Here is a 24,559-nt window from a genome sequence, read left to right on the forward strand (position 1 = left end):
CTATGTGATTGTCAACATTCACCGGTGGAAGTCAACAACCACCAATTTTGGTCATTCACAGTAACATGCATTATTTAATTATGAAGCAATTCATTTATCATCAATAGTTTGTCTTTTATTCTTCGCGGATTTAAAAGAATAATCCTCTCTGCGCATGCTTCACTTTTTCAATTAGTTGTTTTAGTTATTTTATGTCACAGTTGAAGTTGTAATTATTTTCAATTTTTTAAATTTTTTTAATGTATCGCTTAATTTTTTCCAGAAAAAAAAAATCCGAAGAATTATGATTTTTACAGTCGTCTACCTTTATGTCTGATGATATGCCACTTCTTATTTTGAATCAGTTTTGGAATTGATAACATTTTGTGATTTCTTTCTTGTTGTTGTTGACGTATGCCATTAAGGCAGAGGGGGTGCGATTGTTCTTGTTTTCCAGTGGCGCCATCTATGGCCAAGAATTCGACTTCTGCCACACCCATACGTCACACCCGTTTATAGGGTGGACTCATTCACACATCCATTCATTCATCCACAGATCGTAATTTTGACCTGAATCAGAGAACGATCAATCTCCAATTCAGTACCCCCAGTGGTATTGATTTATTATGGGAACATGGATGACTTTGATTTAGCGTGCATCAGTCACCATTTACTACACGGGGAGTCTTCGGTCGGCAGGGATCAAGCCCACGATCACTTGGACATGGGCCCAGTGTCCTACCAACCGGACTATCCCGGCCTCTGATTTTTTGTATCCACTTTCAATTAATTTCCTTAACGTTATCCCGAAAAGTTGTCAAAAAAAGTGAATATTTTCTTCCAGTTTTCTGAAGATAACATGGCAACATAATTTATCCTCATTAAGGAAAATTTCGGATAATTTACATGACAGGACCGGATAATATAATAAGTATATTCAAGTAAGGATATTTTTAAAATATTAGCTTTCCCATCTGTCGTTTACACGACCTTTATACGAGCTCATTTCTTTGTTTGAAATAGAATATAATTCATCAAGCTGCTTTTTTAATTTTTTTCTCTCTTTGTCCTGTATGCATGAAATTTCTTCGTTATTTCTTTAAATTAAAGTAAAGTAATAAAGTATAGTAAAGTAATGGTTTAATAATTCAAACCATTATTGTAGAACCAATTAAACCGAATTCTAAAATTTTTTTGCAATTTTAAGCATGTTTCACACGTTGATTGTTTTTAAAATGTGTTATAAAAAAAAGGTTTGCAGTTTAAATGTATATAGTTTGTGAATACGGAACATATATGTTTGCCTCTCTTATCGATAATCCGTGGGTTGTAAAATTGGGTGAGCGAAACAATATATTTATGAATGCATTTTCGTGGATATCAAGGAAAAAAAGAGCATTCATACGACGAAAATCAAACAGTTCACCTAAATTTCAAAATGACTAGGGAAAAGCGTTCTTAGGAAAGTGTTCTTTGAGAAGGAATATATAATCTAAAAGACCGAGTCTATGGAACAAAAAGAACTTCTCTATGGTTGATGACTTATTTGAAGGTAAAGCACTTTCATACACTTAAATTCATCTGAGTTCTTTTAAAGGCACATCTCCTACCTTTCAGCCAAAAGCATTAAACTTGACGCGTAGTTTATCCAAATAATATGACGGAGATATCTTTGATAGAAACAAAAGATTCTTTTAAAGTGATCGGTATAAATGGCGTAACAGGAAACTTTTGTTTTCCTGCATTATTTTTCTTGATCCATAATTTTGATTCAAATAATGCCTTTTCATTTTTCTCCACAAAAAAAAAAGAAAAAAAAATTTCGTAATATGTTTTTACCATAATGCTAAATGAATGCTGAATATTTGCTTCAATATTGTTTTCTTTCTTCTATTTTTTTAATTTCTTTGTTTTTCTCACATTTTACTCATCTCACTATTTTCACCAGAACATTGACTTTTTTTCATTTTATTACTTTAGCTGATCATTCACTTTGTCCAACGTATTGTCTTCGAATTTTTACAACGAATTGTACTTAATTTATATTTATGTTACGTTTAAAGCAAATACCAAACGATTATTAAAAGCATCTGTTCCTGTTTCATCACTTTGAATTATTCATTTCTATGGAGTTGGTTATGTTGTGTTCTGGCCTGTTTTTCGAAGTTCTCATAAAGTACTAAAAGGAAAACAAATACGCTTTTTCGTTGGTCGGTAGAAGGAGAGTGACATGGATTATTTTTCTATCTCATGGAAGAGATTATATAGTATACCAGGAGTTTATTTTACCTCTGATTTTATTTTTGAATATAGTTCGGTCTTGCAGAAACCTAAAGACACTAATCCTATTCAAATGCATGTGCTGAACAGTTTTGTCCTCACGCTGATATGCCAACACAGCTACAAATTCATTGTTTCAATACTGAGGTGTAGGGCACTTTCTCACGCCTTCTTAAAAGGACGCCATACTTTTCATCGTAACTTTGATTTCACCTTTATAAGATATTTGAAATTTATGAAAGAAAAAACGTGAGTTCAGACAACCCAGAGATATCCATGAAGTTTCAAATGCTGAAAAAGAAAATTTCAAAATATCGGAATGCAAACAAATTATTGGAAAAGAACTTCTCCATTGCGTAATCCTAAGTTATCTTCTCATAATTTGTTTTCATTTTGATATTTTGAAAATTTCTTTTCAGAATTTGAAACCTCGTGTGTCACTTTAGATTTGTCTGAACTCATTTTTTCTGTACTCTCAGTTTTAAATTAGTTATGGAGGTGAAGAAGAATTAGAACGAAAAGTTTCTCCCGTGACATGGCGTCGTCCTCTTAAGCATTCGTCGGAAATAGTTGACAAATGTAACCACTGATATAGAAATGAGAATTAAAGCTAAACATTCTACTTCGTTGTATTTCAGACATAATGTAGTGTGCAGACATTTATAAAACACAATTTAGGATGTATAGACGTCAAAAAGAAAATCGTTCTGTAGCAACGTGTGAGAAACGGAATCATTTAATAATAAACCTTCGCGTTGTCTGCTCGCAGCAAGTTTCATAACATTTGTTTAGCATAACATAACATGGTAGTAAATTCTGCTCCCTTATCATTTTGTTTTTGTTGCAGTAAAGTTGACGTTTCCTGAAAATACAATGAATTTAGATTTTAGAATGATTATGACTACCACTCTATGTAAACAATCGAAACAAATATGTAAGACCTGATGATTGTAGTTATTAAACCCTGGCGAAATGGAACAAATTATTTGCTACCACTTTAAATAGTGTGAGGGAGGTGAAACTTCCGTATCTCCCTTTGACGTACGTAGCAAGGAGATAATGCCAATTTCCCGGTAGATGCTTGTAAAAACTGAGACACTCATCCGAATTTGGTGTGAGAATGATTACTTTGTTTCAAGTTCATACCGAATGGAGCACTCTTACAAACTTTAAATACCAATCTGCAGCACGTTGGTGAATGTTTTTCGTAAATTTGGTGGATAACTATTTAAATTCTTACGTGAAATGATGTCAAATGCTTTCGATCCATAAAGGCGAAATATTGCAAATTCGGGCAATTCATCGGTCAGGATGATGGTTTGTTTACATGAAATGTGATTTCTTCTTGTCGAATTGAATTGGCAAACTGGTCATAGTACATTTAATACCAAATTAATTTCAATCCTCTTTAATGATTGATAAAAAATGTTGATTGTGTTCGATTATTTGTAAAGTCATTTCAAACTTCTCGTCGGATTTATCTGATAAACTACTTATTTAAATTGCTGTAAAAGTGGATGTATGTTTTTATTTGTATGAGAAAGATATTTATGTTCTCATAAAATACACATAAATCTTTCAATTGTATTAAATAATTTTATAATATTTAATTTCTATTCACTTTTGATCGAATTCATTTTAACATTTTGTTTGTGCTGTGTGCAAAATTGATTAACTAACTCATTTATATTGGAAAGTATTATATGCATGCATCCTAACTTTATGATTCTTGCTTTATGGTAAAAATAGCTTTTCCGATTCTAATATGTATCATATTTTAATGTAATTATAATTTTAAGTGTTAGTAAATGACAAAAATGGCTTCTTTACATCAAGTAGTGTGAAAGAACATTCACTACACCAGGTTGTGGCGGATCATTTAGTGAAACCCAACCATTTTTGGTGTTCAGATACATGAAACTTTTTTACTAAGAACATAATGTTTTAAAGATTAAAGATAGAATTCTTCCTTCAGTGATGTTTATAGGACCTGATTGAAACATAGAAAGAAGGAACACATGCCCAGGGCCAGCCAATTTTAGGGCCCCTCAAATATTTAATATATTTAAAAAAATTTTAATAGTCTCTTCAAGATAAGTCTCTTAAAATTTCAACTTAACCCTTTATTTAAGGTTATGCCCTGCTTATTTTTAATGTTTTATAATAGTCTAATTTTTCATCCAAATAGTCCAATGAATGGAATGACGCATATGCGTCAATGCGGAAGTTATTTACTGCTGCAGAAATAGTATTCCTATACTATCAAAAATAAGAGGCAGAATTCCCACTGTTGTGTCTATGCCATATGGATCATGCGTATGAACGTGATGTCTCAATCGTTAGTGTCAAATTTAGAATCTGCAGCATCGAGTCGCACGAGATGAATAGTATAAACTGTACTTTGCATAGACTTGTGAAACTAAAATGAAAGTAATGCAAATTTTAGAGTGAGTGAAAAGAGTTGGGCCTCTTAATCAGTACTTCATCTTCTTTTAATAGGGTCCAGGATACTTATAAAGGACACTAAGCAAGTTTTCATTTCCCTATATGAGAGACGTAGTATTTCATAACGAAATTACCAATTCCACATAACACTGGAAGCTAAAGTAGGCTCAGGAAGGGAATGTTCCATCCCAAAGCTCGTAAATGAATGTCCCAAAGGTATCCGTCATTCGAAACGTTTGGCGTCAATGGAGACGCTCCTTCAAATAAAAGTCTCTCTCTCTCTAACAATTCTCCAGAGGCAAAAATCTTTAAAAGAAACATTTCTTCATCCACTGTTACGATAATGGAACTTTCATAGCAGTTTAGTCTAAACTCTTTACTGTGTAATGGATGTAGATTCTTTGTTGTAGAATTGAAGTATAATTTTAGATCGTGTGAGATACTCTTATGAAGGGATATTTATCCCATTAATAATAATAAAATAAAGAAAGGAAGTTCTTTAAAGGGATCAAGAGAAGAAAAAAAAATTTTAACATCAAGAGTTTCTGTAACGGTAAAAATTCAACCGGTGAGTCTGAGAGGCCGAAGACTCCAGTCTCTATGCCTAGAATTCAAAATTGAAAAATTAAAGTGAATTGTTTCCAACGGACAGTTAGGCGCATGGAAAGAGATCCATGGTTAGCGATGTATCGAAAGATAAAATAGCCGAAAATAAAGCTAACCCCCTTTAATCAATATGAAATTTGAAAATCATTTGGCGAAAGCTAATGGCCAAAGAGGGTGAAAGAATAAGTATAACCCTGCAAACTAAAACACTTTTGTGGAAATAAATAAATAGTTACGAATAGATTTTGTTTTCGCTTGAGTCGCGACAGTGAATGAATGAGTTTTACATTTGTATTGAAATAAAAAGTGAGCTGTTAACACTGATTGTTAAGAAAAGAATAAAATATTAATATCAGTTTTCTATAAAACGTAATAAAAATTAAATAATTGGTTCAATTTAATTCGAATTCGATTATGAATGATTAAACAAAATAAATTTAAGAAAGTAAAGAAATTTCAAAATTTAGGAAATATGTAATGCCTATTGTGGTACCACAGAAACGTGGTTTAGCTTTCATATTTCAGTAGTTAAAAATTAACCATTTCACTCGAACCAATCTAAATTTTTTTCCTCTGGATAATTATTGAAACCGTATACTGTGGGTTCCCAATCTTATTTTTATCACTACCCATTTTGCTAATCAAATATTGTTTCACGGCCACCTTAGAAGAAAAACGATAATAATAATATTAATAATTAATAAAGAAATGTCCCTTTTTTAGTCTTCGGAAATTTTTAATATAATATACTTCTAGAACCATGACTTTAAGTTATTGAAAATGTGCCTCATGACCAATGTTTGGAAAGTTTTTTTTAATACTAAATAGTAATTAATTAAATTAGCATAATTTGTAAACGTATAAATAAGCAAACGGGGTTCCACTGTTTTACAAAAATGCCAAATAAGTAATATTATTTATGTTCTAAATGAAATCAGGTAAATTTGAATTAAGTCAGATCGTTCCTTCATCTGCGTTTTTTTAGTACACCTGACACTGAATGAAAAGTAATTCAAAATCAAATAAAATAGTTATATTTTCTAAGTTAACAATACGGAATCAAAAGTTAATTATATTTTACTACCCCTTTGAATTATTTAACAAATGAGCAAATAGTCAAACACATTTTGTTTACAAAAATTGTACATTAAATTAAGGAATAATTGCAATTAAATTAAAGAGTGTATATATACCTAATAAGCAAAATTAAGGTAAACCTCAAAGTTTCAAATCCTTGCGAAAATCAAGATGCCGTTCAACGTTAAAGTCAGAAAATTATATTTTCTTGTCATTGGTTGATATCTTTATTGTTATTCTTTCATTTTTTTAAAACAGTTAAAAAAATGTAGCCAATTTGAAATATTTTTTTAGCACCATTTCTTTAGTTAGACGTTATGTTGCTCTAAAAATATAAGTGATACGTCAATATAACTGTGATAGACCAGAGGTGGTTTTGCATTCCAAAAGGTGATTGAGAGCGATGAAAATAGTTACGTTGCGATGAACGTTAAAGCTCCGCAGATCAACAGAATGCCTTTAATTCCCAATTAAGTTGATACCCATCGATCCAAAGTTGTTTGTGCTTCAAGACAAAAGAATATGTATAGAAGAAGAAGAAGGCTAGCTTCCATAGGCATAATGTAAACCAGTTCTCCAAGGTTTGGTATAAGGAAGAAAAAAACAACATTTAGGGGCACGCAGTAGAAGTTTTGAAATTGCTTTCCACCCTCCCCCCAACCACTATATGTGTTGGGGAGAAGAAGAAAAGTTTTATCATTAGTTTGTTCGGCATTTTACACTATTGGTAAACGGTACTGTACTGTTAATAAAGATATTTCTATGAGAATACATTAAGATCATTCATGTTGATTAAATCTGCTAACAACACATTTTGACAAATAAAGAAAGAATAAAATAGCAGTTGGGAGGAAAGCAGAGTATGCAACTATGCATGTAGAGTTGTCTAACAACCTGTTCACAGGTGACGTACGTCCTGTTTCTTATGCGCATGTGCTGGATACATAGTATGCTTAGTACATAGTATGCTCTGTTAAATCTGTATATGTTGCTCATCTCGTAAGTTGCTTTTCTGGTACTACAGCATACTGAATCGAGCAGTTTTCCGCGTATTCTAAGAGCTGGACTTCTCCTTTCTATATTCTTTTCTTCAAGCCACCACTGGGGAACAAACCTCGGTTATTCACCATCACAGTTCAGAGCCTTAACCAGTAGACAATGGCTTTATCATTATAGAACTAAGGAGGGCCATTCAAATATTACTTCAGGTGGATGATATTTGTGATAAGAGTACTTTGTTTACAAGGGGGAGAGGATTGTGAGTCTTGCTTACGCAAGTCACTAATACCCATATTTTTCATTTCTCCTGAATTGCGTGAAAAATTTAACATTCAATTACAATTAAAACTTAAAATAAAACGCAAGAAAACAATGAACAATGATAAAATTAGAGGCAAGAAAACAATGGGAAAAATCAACTTCGGGGAATTTCAGAGTTCAAGAATTTTGATCACAGGAAGAAAAAAAAAACTTTAACAAACAGAAAATTTCAAAGAGCTAAGAATATTTCCTTTCAAAATTTTATAAAACGAGTTAAAACAGATTTTTAAATTTTATTTTATTCTAAGTTATTCTTTTATTTTAATTTAATTTTGATTACTACTGTAAAAGTTAAAAATAGAGCAAAATTGTATAGGCAAGGCTTTTATTACAGTTATTAAAATGCCGTGAAAATAAAAATATTTATGACAAAAACATTATTATATTTTAATATATTTAAACGTGCAGTTTAGTTTTTAATACTTTTATCTGCATTTACAAAAAAAAAAATAAATAAATAAATAAAAATTTCTACGTGTTGAAGAAAGGAAAAAAAATATATGATCAAATATTTTTTTGCAACAATCAAATATTTATAAACAGAGATGTATTTTAAGTTGGTAAAATTAATTTAAATCCAGTGGAAATATTTTTTACTAATATTTCAGCGTGAAATATTACAAATATACCGTAAACCGGGGCGAGTCTACCCATTTTTTCAGTTTGTCAACTTTCAAGTGGTCAAACTTTTGTAAATATTAAAGAAAAAAGGCTTTTAATAGGTGTTTCGGAATCGCTATTTATCCCTCTTTAAAGCTGTGAAATCGATTTTAGAAAATATTAACAGTTACGCTGTTACTGTATATTTTTATAGAACTGCTGACAAATCTCTCGTATGGGGCGAGTCTACCCATTCTACTAAAATGAATGTTAACATTGTAAATAATCAAATTTTACTATTAAATTGTTATTTTAGTTACTATATAGGATATTTATGAAGTAAAATTCATAACTTTATTATATATTCCATTTTTTTATTCATAAAATAACACAAATTGAGTATTTGATCGATTATCACATTTTGATCACAGTTTTGTTTTTATAATCATTAACATTATAAAATAACATTTTTTTCTGATTATTGTTGATAAAAATAAATTAAAATTAATATAAATTTACAATTAAATAATTAATAAATAATAATAATTAAAGATTATTAACAAAATCGAAATTCAAACATTGGGAATCATGAAAAATCCTTTTCCCATTCTTTTGGGAGGTAATAATAATTTATAAATAATAATTTATTTAACTTGCATTAAATAAAAAAAGTTAATTTTGTAATATAAAAATTGAAAAAATAGGTAAAATAAACATATTTTATATTTACATTTATATTTAACCTATAAATTTTCTTATTAATGATAAATTTATCAATGCAGAATTAAAATAATATACTCAAATTCATTTAAAATGACTTAATTTTAATATAAACAAAGTTCTAAATTATATTATTATGCTTTATTAAAACTAAATACGAATGGGTAGACTCGCCCCGCGAATTCTGGCTTTTTGTTTACAACAGCAAAACTTACATTCTTTTTGTTTTTTTTTATTATAAAATTAATGTAATCTTTGTCTTAGATAAGTTTATCACTTAACCAAAGTGAAAATAGTAATAATAATAATATACTTACGGAGCACCAACTAAAAGTTTGCTGATTTTCAATACAAATCTCTCAAAAGACGTTTGAACAGGTCGGTTAAAAAGACACCAAATAAATAAAAACGGATCAAACTACTACAGCGCCATCTTCCTTAGAGTCTGAACTAAGTCCTCCATTGGTAAAAATTTTTTTATTTGCAATTTAAAATAGTGAAAATTAAATAAAACTAAAATGGGTAGACTCGCCCCTGGATGGGTAGACTCACCCCGGTTTACGGTGCCTATTTTACTTATATAGAGTGGAAATATTAGTTACTATTTTTCACTAACTCTAAACTTTAAATTTAAAAGGTAACCAATATTATGTTTAAAATAATATGTTTACAAATTCAAAAAAAAAAAAAAAAAAAAAAAAAAAAAAAAAAAAAAAANAAAAGAATCGACAAGCGTATTTTTCTTTAAAGAATGAATTTTTCTTAAAGAAAAGAGAAAAGGTAGCTTTCATCCCCGACCCAATGTGGGTATACGGGAGAATTACGGATTCGTCACCGGGACCGCCCCCCCCCCTAGGAGGACAAGGGCGGTTCATAACCGGTACATGCGATGGTCGAGAGGCCCGGCGAAAAACCTCCGTGGCATTTATTGAAAACAAAATTTAAAAACATACATGTGGCAACAGGCCAGAAAAAACAAATGATTATCAAGTAAGATTAAGTGTAAAAATGAACAAAAGATAGTAAAATTTCCAAATAAGAAGGTCAAAAGACCCTTATAAATAGGATAATTAAAATAAAATGTGAATACAAATACAGCTACATGAATATAATGCAAAGGATATTTCCAGGTGTATTGTAAAATTTGAGATGAGACTGGTTTTATAAACTAAACAGTAAAGTTGAAAGTCAGAAATTTATAAAAGCAGATGACTAAAGCTTAAGAGTATGAGATAAAATTCGTTGTTGAAATTAATGATAGTAAAACCAGTATCTAAAACATAGTAAATCAGTAAAAGATTAGTTTAAGAGTTGAGAGGTAAAAATCTAATATTAAAAGTTAAAAATAATTAAGATAAGTGATCAATGGGTCAAAAGGATCCCATATGTCAAAATAATTTAAAATTGGTGGTTAAAATATCCTGAAATTAAAATAATCCAAGACAGACACCAAGTAATTAAAATTTAAACAATCAAAAGGGATTGTAAGATAAATATGATAAAAAAGGGAGTGAGTAATTAAAACCCAGTATAAAATTCGAAAATTTAAAATCAAGGGAGAGCTAAGGAATAAAATCTTAAAAAATGAGTTTAAAATGGTAAGTTAAAAGAAGACGAATTAAGTAATAGTAAAAACCAGTAAAAGGGATAAAATATTAAAATCACTAAACGTGATAAAAAAGGTAAGTCAAAACTCTAAAAAATGAAAACTGGCTCGTGGGTCCGATTACATAATAAATTTGACAAGTGTCTTTAGGATCTGGAGATAATAATTTAATTGTTTAGGTCTTGAGCCAGCAGTTCCTCTAAGTTAGTTTTAATGATCTCCTTGATTGTGTTTCTGCAGCTGTTATTTGCGAAAATTTGTTGATCTGTTTTGTTAGTGAAGCTGTCTTGTCGGAGTGCTCGGAAGCATCGGTAGAGCAAGTGTTCGATTGTTTGAGTTTCGTTGCAGTTTACGCATTGATCATTTTTATTGAAAAATTTGTTTTGGTATGCTCCGAACACTCCGTGCCCCGTCAAATACTGATTTAAATAAAAATTTGCTTGAAGTCTTATTGCTGACGCGGTCTTTATAAATTTATAGGCCTGCCGGCCCTTTTCGCTTTCTCCCCATTCCGTTGACCATCTTGCCATAATGATTTATCTTAATTCAGTTTTTGCTTGTTTAGGGGTCCTCAGACTTTGGAGATCCGAGCTAATGGCATCTTTTGCTACTTTATCTGCTTCCTCATTGCCCTGGATACCCACGTGAGCTTTCACCAAGTTCAATTTAATACCTTCTCTTCTTTGTGTCTTCAATGAGCATCAGAGCATGGATGTGGGTTCCGCCAGGGCTTGGAGGGATGAGAGCGAATCTGAATAAAGAGTTGCATGTTCAATATTATTATGAGTTAACCATTTTAAAGCTTTATTGATAGCCATCAGCTCTGCTAAGAAGATGTTGGTGTTATCCATGACTCAGTGGAGACTTGGTAAACTGTTATACCGTTGATCTTTACAATAAAGGCGAAAGCAGTTCTGTAGTTAGTTCTAATTTCTGTCTCCATTCTAGAGCCATCAGTAAAGATATCCATGCCCTAATCTGTTGATCTATTGTATCCCCAAGTCAAGGCCCGATACATTGAGGGGTGAACTGGGGCTGGGACATTAAAGTTCATTGAGAGATCGAAATTAGATGACAAGAGATGTTCCAAGTCGTTGGGTCTCCAGCCCCACTTAATACGTTTAATGAAGATATCCTCCAAGATCCTAAGGTGTATCGGGAATACTCCCGCCAGTATCTGGAGGGCCTCTGTGCTTCTGGTAGAGTAGGTTTACGTCAAAGTAATTAGTGGAATTCTCTGGAGAGACCTGATTTTTTCGTTAATTCTAGTATTATTTCTGTACCAGACACTGGCGACGTAAAGAATGATTCTTTTGCTTGTTTGGAGACAAATTCTGTTGAGTATTTTTGGTCTGAGGCCCCATGTAGCTCTGGCGACACGTCTGATCCACTGGTTGAATCTTGAAAGTTTTTCCTTGATCTAATTGAGATGGGGGATCCATGTTAGTCCTGGGTCGAGTGTGACTCCCAAATATTTCAATGTTTTAACGTTTTTGATATTTCTCGTGTCATTCTCTTCAAGTTTAATACAAGGGAGTCAAGCTATTTCCTTGCGGTTAAAAGAGAAAAGAAAAATATCCTTTGGCATTCGAACCAACGTGATTAATTCCCAAAAGGCATTTAACGATGATTTTTTGGAGATTTTTCGTCTTCTTAATTATAATTCAAGCTTTTATTTCCTTTAAAAATTTTTGCTTGAACTATGAAAAAATATCAAGAATAAAGTTTTTTATTTATGAAAATTCCGAACAGGATAATGGGTCGTTAAAGGCCACTGGATTCGAAATTTGCCATCCAGTGCCCTAAACCTCGAGGACATAACTAAAATTTCGATTCTATTTTAATCACAGCAACAACTTATGGGTAGCCTAAGAATAGATACGTTTTCGTGTTTATTTTTAATATAAATATATGTATAATTTTTGGTGAAACATATTTACGCTGTATTTAAACATTTTGAGATCAACCCACCTTCGTATTTCAAATTTTATTGTTTCTAAATAATTCTTTGAACACTGTAAAAATATATAATTATGTTGTAAGTGAATGCTGAAAAAATGATTAGGTTATCTAAAACTATATTGACTTCCATAATTTTTGAAATGATAAACATTCATTTTTTAAGAGATATTTGAGTGAAATCTATCTGAAATTTAGATAATTAAAATTATGTTTTCAAGTTTATATTAATCCGTTTAGACCGTACATAAGTCAGGTCTCGACCATGCTCTAAAGATTAGTGCTCTGGGTTGCCACCTTTTAAGAATAATCGCTCTTTTTAAAGTTTAGAAAGGTTGCTCAATACAATTAGTCTAAGCATGTTCTAACCTTGATTAGCAAAGTTTCTGATTACGGGTCTACTTGGAAACTATTAAAACAACCCCAAAAGAATGAGTACCCCTTTTCCATTCCTTTTGCTTTTTAGTACAGAATTTCTTTTTGTTGCATTTAGTACCTTATACCAAAATTAAATAAGCATCATTGTCGTCAATAATAGTTTGGCATTTTTTACGATTTCTTAAGCGATTTCGTACCCATTTTGCTTTTTTTTATTACTAAATAGCTATGTTTTTACTTTAATTACTAACTACACATTACCAGCATTCCTTAAACATATTTTGTGTCAATAATAATTTGCTATTTTTTTACGATTTCCCTTAACGAATGAGCATCTTTTTCCATTAATTTTTAGTGCAAGCGCATTCTCTTTCTTTATTGCAGTTAGAAATTATAGCTAAAATGAATGGAGCATCATTGATGTTAATATTAATGTGGAGATTTTTTATATTTCTATTAAATAACTCGAAAAGCTATTAAGCTTCGTTTTTAGTACATAGCTTATTATTTTTTTTCTATTTCATTGAATACCTAGTACCAAAAGTAAATATTGGCGTCTATAATATAGTTGCGATTTTTGTTTCTAATAAACTAACTAGAACTAATAGTAGTACAAATGAATTATTTCTCCATTATTTTTGCTTTTTGTTAAGCAACTTATAATTTTTTTATTTCAAATAATTTTAATTTTAAATTATTTAGTTTTACGCAAACACTTTTAAAAACGTATCCATAAGCAAAATAATCACGAGATTTTACTTATCTTTAGAAATGTATGTAAGAAAGGCCATAGTCCGCCTATGTACGACGAATCACGCTCAGTTTGATCATTTCATTTAACTGACATGAAAAATAATTATGTACCTTAGAAAGTGCCATAAGCTTCTCTTTTAAGTGAAAACTATAAGCTGACAAATAATACTTTGATCTTAAAATTATTTGAAAGAGCACAGGATCGTCTGTTGTTTCATTTTTATCAATGGTAAGTTATAAACCAATGAAATTTTTTTTTAAATGTCTCTCCTAATAATTAAAATTTTTGAACGATTTTAATAACGGGGTCTAAAATTGTCTCCCGCTGCATCTGTCCCAATTTCAGGATGATAGAACAAACGGTTCTGGAATTATAAGGGAGACGGACGAACAGAATGCTCTTATTGTTGATTAATGTCATAAATGAATTCTGGAAGAAATGCACTAGGATTAGATGAAATTATTTATCTTAATTTTTTTTTTTTTTTTTTTTTTTTTTTTTTTTTTTTTTTTTTTTGGAAAGAACACAGATTGGTTTCCTTTAAATACCATCATTCATTGAAGAATGTGACTGTGAGCTGCAAATCGTTTGACGGGAGAAAGTTTTTTTAAATTTTTATTTTTAATTACTTAAAATGGTGCTTAATATGATGCTTTATCATTTTTTTATCCAATAAATTTAAATTATATTCATTTTGACCAGAACCTTGAAATCGGATTCGATGAGTTGAAAAAAAACTTATCGGAGTTGGAAAAATTTGTTCGAAAAATAGGTCTCATTGTTTATAAGAAGAAATGAATTTGTTCACCTAATGAAATTTCCAAAGGAGTAGTGGGTAATTAAGTTATTACTTACTTCAAATTTTACTTATCGGAACGTGTTCCTTAGCATTTGATATAGCTCTAAGGAAATTTATTGCACGCCTGTACAGAAGGGTAAAAAAAAAGAGCGATTTTTTCTTCTTCTTTTTTCTTTCTTTTTTTTAATATTAAAATTTTAAAGAAAAAATTTATAAAAGAAATTTTGGATATCGAAAGATTAACGCAAAGCTTTGAAATGGGGAGAAAACATTTGCCCATCAGTGGCCTTTATGAGTCATTAATTTTTTATTTAATTTACTTAAACATTCAACATAATGAATCAAAAGTTTAACAGCATCTTATTTAAATAACGGGTCATTAAATTAAAAATAATTTAACTACCAGGGTTTAATGTTAAATCATCTGAAAACTAATAAACGTTATTGACGTAGCTTTTCTGTCTACTGTAGTACGATCTCTTCGATACTCGGTGAAAAATTAAATCTCATAACTAATATTAAAGAACAGATTTATACTGCGCTGCCTTTAATGTTATCCCAGAAATTTTGAATCCCAAAAGAAGTAACTCTTAACTCAATCACTCAACAAGTGGAAAATTTACGAAAAACATTTTCTGTGAAACTAACGCGTGTTTTCATAACTCGGAGAAAAAACCACGAAAACCAATTATGGTCAAAAAAAACTTTAACCAGACTGATTGGAAATTGAATCTAACGAGTAAGAAACACGCTTCTCTAGTAAAAATTTAGTTTACAGTTACCGACAGCTAATTTTATTCACACATGATTCTTTTTAACGTAAACTTACATTGAAAATGTAATAAGATATTTCTTGTTAAGTTTTTTGTTCAGTAAAAATAAAGAGGTTCCTGTTTTTAAAATAAAAGCTATCTTCAAAAAATTTATATATTAATTTTTATTAAAGCAATTATCTCAAATTTTTTTTTATTCCTTAATATTGTTTTAACTAGCAATACCTTTAGAATGTGTAAAGAAAGTATTTTTGCTTACAACTATTATGCTTCTATTACCTACAAACCCAAATAATAATACATTTTATGCAATTTTTTTTTAATTTATTGTGAAACATAATAGGGTTGTGTCGATCATGAATGCCGGATATCCGGTAATATTGACCGGGTCTTGAGACAAAAAACCGAGTAGTCGATACCGGGTAGTCAACCCGGCCCGGAAATAAAAATGTAGACAAGTGCATCGTTAGTCTATAATTTTGCTCTCAAATTCGTAATAAGTCTGACTCAACCTAAACAACTGAAGCAATCTTAAAAATTAAATGTATGGATGTCCAATTTTTTTCTAACAGTAAAAATTGAAATAATAATAATTATAAGAAAATTATTTTTTCTCTTTACAGAATATTGAGGCGAAATAGGGTCTTTGTTACCTATATAATATTTTCATTTTTTTAATGTCCAGTTCATTTATTTATTTTTCTTTGATAAGGAGTAAAAGATTTAAAAATAAATGCTCCTCATTTAAATATGCTTATTAGACTCGAAAGCATAATCACGAGAATTTCCATCTTCGCCCCCCCCCCGTCAAGAGTTGAGGAACGCATGCGCCTTTTATTCTCACGGTGACGTCATCTAGTTTTCAGGTGGAAGGAATTTCATCTGGCGGCACACTCTCCTCTCATCTCTCGGTCGCCGTAGTAGAGGCAAAAATATTCGCTGTTCAACTCCCCTCCCCCCTTCAATCGTTTTCTTCGTTCAAGGGGTGGACGGTGGTGTGCACACAGATTTTTTCTTTCTCACGCAACCGAGAGTCACTTGCACGGAAAGTTTGCTTCCTTCAGATCGTGCACCCCCCTTTTGCAGAATTCTTAACTCCATTTGAACGATAGTTTTGGTCAACCTTTCCTAAAATTGTTATAATGTGCACGCTACAGTCTCCCCCCTCTATGGAAGTGACTGGGTTTTACGTACGGATAACTTTGGAAAGGTAAAATGAATTGAAAAGTAAGAAAATAAAATAGTGTGTGAATTGTGTTGTGATTACAGAATCATCTCAATTGGCCTTTCACGAAAAAAAAAGGAATAGGTAAACATTTTCTTCAGTCCCGCACCTTCTCTTTTTCTTTCTTTCTTCTTCTTCTGCACTCATTCCTTTCCTCTCTTTGCTTCATTCAAAGCATGATCACATCATTCAAGTATTTAATTTCATGTTACAACAAAGATATCCCATTCGATGCAATCTTTTAAATTAGAAACGGTCTTTGGATCATTTCAGAATCTCCTTTGTCAACACACATGAGCAAAATACACTTTGCCAACACACATATGCTCAACCATTTGAACTTAACATAAAAAGACTTTTTAAGAAAAATGAAATTATTCTTACATTTAATCGGGATATTTTTTCTGATAAGTCGTTTGAAATTAGTTTCGTTCATAGTGTTGCACACATGCTAATAAATAATTGAGTATTCCACCTTAAAGAAACTCTCATTCGGATTGTATTTGAAAATGTTTCTTTTCTTAATCATGTATTCATTCTGTAGCGTAGAATCGAAAGCTCCAATTATGTTTCTTTTTAAAATTGGCTTAAATAATAACATTGTTATCCGAAAGTGAGCGGCGATGTGCGAAAGAAGAATTTTCTCATAGTATGACGCGTTGTTGCATTTAAAACTGCAGACGATTCTCCATTTTTCTTACCCTTTAAAAAATAACATTTCGTTCATTAAAATGTAGTTTCAGGGGAAATTCTCATTTCAAACACTCTATAATAACTTTAGTATTGCTGTTGGAATCTTATTAATATCCTAAAATAGAGTCAATGTAATGACCTAACAAAACTAATAAATTTTCATGCCTGTCACATAGCATTGATATCGAATTCTACTCCCACCATACTCATGTCTTTGAACAAACTATAATAAGGAGTTTCAATGTTAGCGTCAGCCTACTGATGGTTAAGCAAATGGGTGAAATTGGGAGAATGTTTCTCCCCTATACACTATTCACCTATCTATTACAATGTAAAAACCGGTTTTGCTATGCAGAGAAGACTGCAGGTTAAAATGCGACTTTTTACGTGCAGAACCGTCAGTGGGTTTTAAAACAAATGAAGGGTGATCAGTTGATTCTTTTTAGAATAATCCTGGTACTATAGACCTTGAAAGAGAGAATGAATTTTTCTATTCGATCTATTTTGAAACCCAAATTAGTTAGACGCACTCTACTTGAAACTTTTGATGTCTATTCTCTGAAATAGCTGTTAATCTTCTTCTTCAGTCTTGGCAACTACTTTGAACGTTAGTTTAGCAAAGAAACAAGGCTCAAATGTAACTAAGTCTTTTGAATCCAATGGGTACGCGAGTTCAGAAGTTGACGCAATAAGTATATCCACCGATGTTCAACTTTAACCACTCACAAATATTTGATTATTATTATTTTTTTTTTAAGTATTCGGTTTCACAAATGTTATAAAAGTTGAAGGTTGAAAAAAAAATTCGTAAAATATAAATTGAACTATAGTTTACGAATTGTTTCTTTAAATATTGAACTTTTTGCTGCATGAGTGAGGGAAAGTTCGTCTTCTAAAAAAGCTAAATAATGACTACATTTCTAAAGTAATTGCATCGTGGCCTTCTTTAAGAAATAATTGTACTTAACAACTTTAATAATAAAATAATATATAATGGTAGCTAGATTTAAAGAAAAAGTAGTTTTTCAAATCATTGGAAAGAACATCTGTTTTCGTATGGAATGTAAAAATACAAAAAACACAAAAAAGGAAGAAAAGAATCAATATTTTGTAACCATTTTATGACATATAGAAAACGACGTGTGTATTTATTATCGCCTCCTTTAAAATAATATAAAGTATACCATTAAAATATATATTTTTTTATTTAATGAGAATAATTTCATTGTTGTAACCCCCCCCCCCACACACACTATTTGAAATATTTAAATACAGTATATTCTCGATATCTCAAAGTTTAAGGGACACTGAAAGATTTTGGAGATAGTGAGTTTTCGAGATAACAAGTTCAGAACTAAATACGTTTTAAAAAGTAGAAAATATATTCTGAAATAGTTCTGCAAAAAATAGAGTCATAAAACATGAGAATAACTACTAATAACTATGCATATAATGATAGTTGACTATAAGTCTAAATACAACAATGATAATTTTATTTTTAAAAGGTAAGGATTAAAATATGTATGCATTAAATAGAAAATAATGGGTTTACAGTAAACTTATAGTGTGATTATTTCGAAAAAAAAAAACTCATTTGGTATTTCGAAAAAAATTTGACATAACAAGGTTTTAGAAAAAAACTCTTCGACCTAGGAATTGAAATTAACATTAGGTGGTTTTTTATGCCTAGAGGAAAAATATTTTTTTGACATAACAAGATTTTCGAGGTATCGAAGTTCGAGTTATCGAGAGTATATTGGAAACTGAACAAAAGTCACGAAAGTAAGTGCGTCAATCAGATTAAAATACACCTTTTATATATTATGTTGTACCCTATAAGTCTAAATCCCGAATTAATTGTTAATACAACCCTCTTTATATATTATATGAAACACTATAATTTGCACAAAACCGATGTTGTTCTCCCTTTTCGGAACGAAAACCTGATGGTGGTCAGAAATAAGGTAAAGGTTAAAAGTGAAGAATGTTCTACAAATATTCCTTTTAATTCCGCAGGTAATAACATAAAAAATTTACAGCTCTATTTAAGAATTAACTCTAGAATGTGCTGCGTTTTAGTAACGGAGCTTTATCTGTTACTCACTACGAACTTTTTTTTTAACTTTATACTATCTGCATTACTCCTTACTTTATGACTAAGCTTCTTTTCATTTTTATACTTTTTTCTTCAGTTTTTAATGCATTTCCTAATTCATGTTTAAAACTGTCAGCAAAAACACAAAAATTTTTAATTGTGTAAAAAGGAAACTTCCATTCGTTATTTATTCCAAATGTAAAAGTAGCGTTGAAATGTATGAATGAAATGCTGCAATAGAACTTCATTTCACAAGAAGTAAGATTTTGCGAAAAGAAACTGAGGGGGTCTCCTTCTTTCAAAATCGGTGACTTAAAACTATATTGGGTGATAAAAAAATGAACAAAAATTAATTACTGTAAGCATTTAAAAAAGAGGAAATTCATAAATCAAAATCTTAAATGAAAATTTTTTATTATGTTTTGTTACGTGTATATGTTTTAAATTTGTCTATCACCGTATCGAATACCGTATTATTTCCAAACATAAGCCGTGTATAAACAGAAGAATCTGATTTGTATTTGGAAATTCACTCTTAATTTATACCTCGTATGTAAACCGATGGGGGAAAAAATAGGTATGCTACGATATAAAATGTACCTCTTTCAGTAACAGTAGATCTAGTTTCACGGAAAGTAAAAGAAGCCTTCCGAATTCGTAATTAAGAAATTCCTTTTTAAAGTGCCCTTTTTATGTGTTTCAGTTTTTATACTTAAACTTTTATTTTATGTATTTGCATGTCTTGTATCGTAATGTTTACTGATTGCTCGACAAAAGGAGAAATATTTCTGTCCTCCTGGAATTTTCATCCGATTATAACGTCCACTTTTGCCTTCTAAAATGTTTCAAACATTCTCGATTTTTATATTCATAAATACACTCATTTCATTTGTGTAAAAAAAAAAGATATTGATACCTGAACTGAACTAAATTAATTCTACACGAGATACTGTAAATGCTGCATCATTTGTTTCATAAGTAATATAGATGGAAAAAGTCGACTTTGTTTGAAGAGCTCAAAATTAAGTGCTCATTTTCTAGACAAGCTGGCAAAAATGAAGAAAATAAAACATTCGCCAGTGAAAAAATGGAAAATGAAGCTTGAAAAGCAATAGTAGCCGATAGCCAAAATCTAATCAAGATGCATTTCCAAGCGCTATTCAGTGGAGAAGTATCTACATTAAGAACGTCTTTCCGCGTCAGCTTCGTGGTGTTATACATTTCAAAATGGAGCTGTGCAATATATGGTAACTCTTGCTTTCTCGATGCATTTTATTTTTGGTGATTTATATCTCTCGCTATATTAAGAAATCGTAAGGGCAGACGCCACTGTTTTGGGTGTTCAACTTAACCTTATATTCTGTTTTGCTCCGCAGGAAACTTGAAACGTCAGAGGTAAGTGAACTTAGGGTGGAACGAAAAAAAAAAAATAACATTGGTCAATTATTCTCGAACAAATTGTTCGAGAATAATTAACTGTTAAACTAGAGAGTTTTTTTTTAAAAATTCTAATTTGTTCGAAAGTTACTGTATTATTAAGCCCTTTTTTGCAGTTTTTTCTCACTTTTTTGCTTTACGTTATATTTTGTTTTGCTTCTCAAAATCTATGCTTAAAAATGTGAAAATGCGAAGATGTGTATAAAAAAATAGGAGGAGTTCAATGAAATAAAAAAATTACGATTCGATTGCTAGTTTGAGAATAATTAACTGTTAAACGTGTACTTAAAAAACATGTCAGTCGATCTACATTTAACTGAAATGCAACTACAGATTTGATGTGCTGATTGAATCATTTTGTATTATAATTTTTTTCGAAATTCTCATTTGTCCGAAAGTTATTGCTCATTTTAGTGCTTTTTTAAATTTTTTTCTCTCTAAATATTGACTATTAATCCATTGTTGTAAAAAAAAAAATTTTTCCTCACGAGATCTTTATTTTTTTATTTTATAAGCTCACGCGCGAGTAGATGTCAAATAAAAGTAGAGAAGGAGAGATTATTTGTTGCCAGATTTAAATCTTACTAGTCATAGTGAAATTTTTGAAAATAAGAAAAACTTAATAAATAAATAGCAGTAAAAATCATTTCCCATTTGAATTTTTTATTTGTCTTTTCAATGAATGGAATGACTTCTCATTTATTTTTCTTATTGAATCTGAGTTCCTTATGTTAGCAAGGTCCTTGAAAAGTTTCAGTAGTGGTAGTAAATTTAGTAGAAGATATTTCTTATTTTAATCGATCACTTTATCTTTAAGTGGTTTAGAAGCTGGAATTTTCATACACTTTCTTTGGAAAACAGTTTTTAGTGGTGGTTACCCAGAAATTAAAATATCGACATTTGTTTTATTTTCGTTACTATTTTTTAAAATTTTCCAGGCCAGCGGGAACCTTGGTCAGTTTTGTTTTCAAGTACAAAGGATTATTTTTTAAACCTCCGTAATCGTTACGATAAAGAAAATGTTCTTACATAGAGCTAAAATGATTGTATATTTGGATCTGTGTTTTTGGGGAAGCTACTGACGTTTTAAAATAAATAAACAATGAATGAAAATCAATTAGAGGGGAGGGGGGAGGCTAGCAGGCGGCGGAGTCTTTTAGTTTAATAAATATCTGTAATTAAAAGGTACAAAAACTTTTACTTGTTTCTAATATAGAAGAGTTAGTCATCGGAGTCAATACAATAACTTGAGAAGTGTTTTTGTGGCATAATTCCTTTATTGACTATCCAATAAAGGAAAAAGTTTTTATCGTGGTGTATCTTGGAGTCCATTGAAGTAAATATTTTTTTAAATAGCACAATTCCTATAATACCCAAATACAGCTTGTATAAAGGGAGAATAACATTCTTCGAACTGCAATAACTTTAAAATTTCAAATGCATTTATAAAAAAAATAAAAAAAACTACTTTATTCTGGCATAAATATTATATACTTTAAACTAACTAAATTTCACGACGTTTCCCGTCATATTATTAATATCTTCTTTTATTTCCACTGTTAGTTGGAAATGACAACATTGTTATTACGTATACTGAAAATAGAGAATTTTAAAATTATAATGATCTGTAATGACACTGCATTTTTCTTTCATATAAAGTAATTAATAGCTTATTTTAATCCGAAAAGCTGTGTTAATTAATGAAAACTGTGGTGACATTGAAGGTAAGGAAGGAAATTAGAGACATTTCTTTTTTTTTTTTTCTTTATTCTTTGAAAATTTTCGTTAAATAAAGTGTCAGACGAATATTTTATAAAACAAAGTGCACAATAAAAATCCCGAAAAAAGTAATTATTTTGTAACAAAATCTAATTCCTTGTAATACATAACTTATTCATTTTTCTAACTGAAATAAAATGGACTCTTTCTAAAATATTCGCACTTCACATACAATAATTTTGTTTTTATATTGACGAATAGTCAGGGGCGAAAAATAAAAATATCGTCCTGAATAACTTTTGTTTTAATGACCGAATTTTCACAAAATAGGTGTCAATCTTAATGATTCAAACGGTTGATCTTAACTATACTAATTGATGGGTGATAACTATTCATTAAATTATGGAGTCATACACAAAATCGTACTTCTTCTGAATAAATAGACCTTATTTCTTTAGTCAGAATTAAGTTTTTGACTTGGAAAGGAAGGGGGGAGGCGGCTGTAGCCACAATCTAAACATTAAGTCATATAATAGTTTAGCGGTCGAAAGTGTTTGAGCGGTTAATGATAATTTCGCTTTTTATGCATGAAAAGTTTAAAAACACGAATTATTTTTTTATTTGAAATAGTTTGGTTGAAGTGAGGGTGTTACCCGCGAATTCGGCCGATTTCATTCCAAGTCATTTAAAATAATACAGTTAAATTGAGGCATAAATATCTTTACCTTACTATTCAAATTTTTTGATCGTTATTAAATAAAATAATGATAAAGTAATGAATATTTATAAAAATCCAGGACCTGTGGCATGAGAGCGCGAAGCTCTACCACTCAGCCACCGAGGGTCAAGCTTACAAATAATACTGATAATATTTTTTTTAGAAAGTGGTGGATATCCTAGTATCCAATACATTTTCTAAGACAGTTAAAATGTGCTCGTTCAAAATATGCAAAATTTATATTTTTCTCTATCACCCACAGTTTTTTAGATCTATTTCTTCAACCATTTAGCTATTTAACTGAGTACTCACCAACAATCATTATCTAAGAAAATAGTCACACCGCTTATACTGTATAGAAATTTCTGGTACAATATACAGCGTACATGAAATTTATACATACTGAAAATATAGCCTTAATCTAAGGTAAACTTCAGTGTTGTGCAAATCTTGAAAGTCCACACAGTAGCAAATGATAAATGGAAAAAAAAGTATCAGAAAAAAACACCGAAAATAACTCGAAAAAAATTTCTTTTGAAAAAAAGAAAAAAACGAGCACTAAAAAGAGCCAAAAAAGGAAATTGAAAAAAATAAAATAAAATACAGATAAAAAGCAGCGCCTTAACAATTATGTGAACTTACATCCTTTATGATTAGGGCTGTTGTGCGAATTAAGATAAAATTTAAAATAATTAATATAATTTGGATATTTTTGAAGAAATAGGATATTTTTGTTTGAAAAAAAAATCAACCAAAAATTAAGGGTTAATTCATGGAAAGAGCTTTAAGCCCTTTATTCAACTTAACAAAATTTTTTAGAACTCTTAAGGTGCTAAACATGGACTAGGACAAAAACATGATTTTGGACAAAATTTTCAAAATTGAATTTCTTATAAACTTAGAATCCTGGTATTCTTAGCTTTCTAAAAATACTTTATTTTTGTCTGTTTATTTACAAAGTTATAGCAGTTTTTGTATAAGGTGATAATACTGGATAGACTGGAGATTTCAAGTCTTTAAATGTGTTGATCTCAAAATCAGATTTTTTTCACATTTTGCACCACTATATCTCATATTGTTTTCAAAATAATTGTCTACAATTTTTTGTGAGATGAGTGTTTATGATTATAGCACACATGTTTTGAATGACAGACTAAGAGAAAAATGTAGAATTTAATTTTTTATGTATGTTTTTTCGCAAAGACAAGAGCGAAAATGGCTCAAAATTTGCTTCTTTTTTATTTATATTGATCCCTAACTCAGTAGTACTATATGCACTTGCTTTTAGGATAATAGTTCAAAACACAGATGATAGCCTTCTAAATAAAATCCTCAGAGGATTTTTTTTGTTTTGGGCGATAGAAATTTCTTATAGT

At 30.4% G+C, this 24,559-nt stretch overlaps 1 protein-coding gene across 2 annotated transcripts in view; it reads left to right on the top strand.

Annotated features, from left to right (window-relative positions):
- LOC107437036 (uncharacterized) overlaps window positions 1–24,559 on the top strand; it is a 325,463-nt gene that overhangs the window by 103,777 nt on the left and 197,127 nt on the right. Inside the window, exon 1 of one of the 2 annotated variants that reach the window (XM_071181568.1) lies at window positions 16,187–16,605. The exons of the other annotated variant lie outside the window; for it this stretch is intronic. The gene's annotated coding sequence lies outside the window, so the exon portion shown is untranslated. Of the gene's footprint in view, window positions 1–16,186; window positions 16,606–24,559 lie in introns of those variants that run through there. 2 annotated transcript variants of the gene reach the window in all.

The sequence above is a fragment of the Parasteatoda tepidariorum genome, chromosome 6, assembly GCF_043381705.1.
Source record: "Parasteatoda tepidariorum isolate YZ-2023 chromosome 6, CAS_Ptep_4.0, whole genome shotgun sequence".
Taxonomy (NCBI): Eukaryota; Metazoa; Arthropoda; class Arachnida; order Araneae; family Theridiidae; genus Parasteatoda; species Parasteatoda tepidariorum.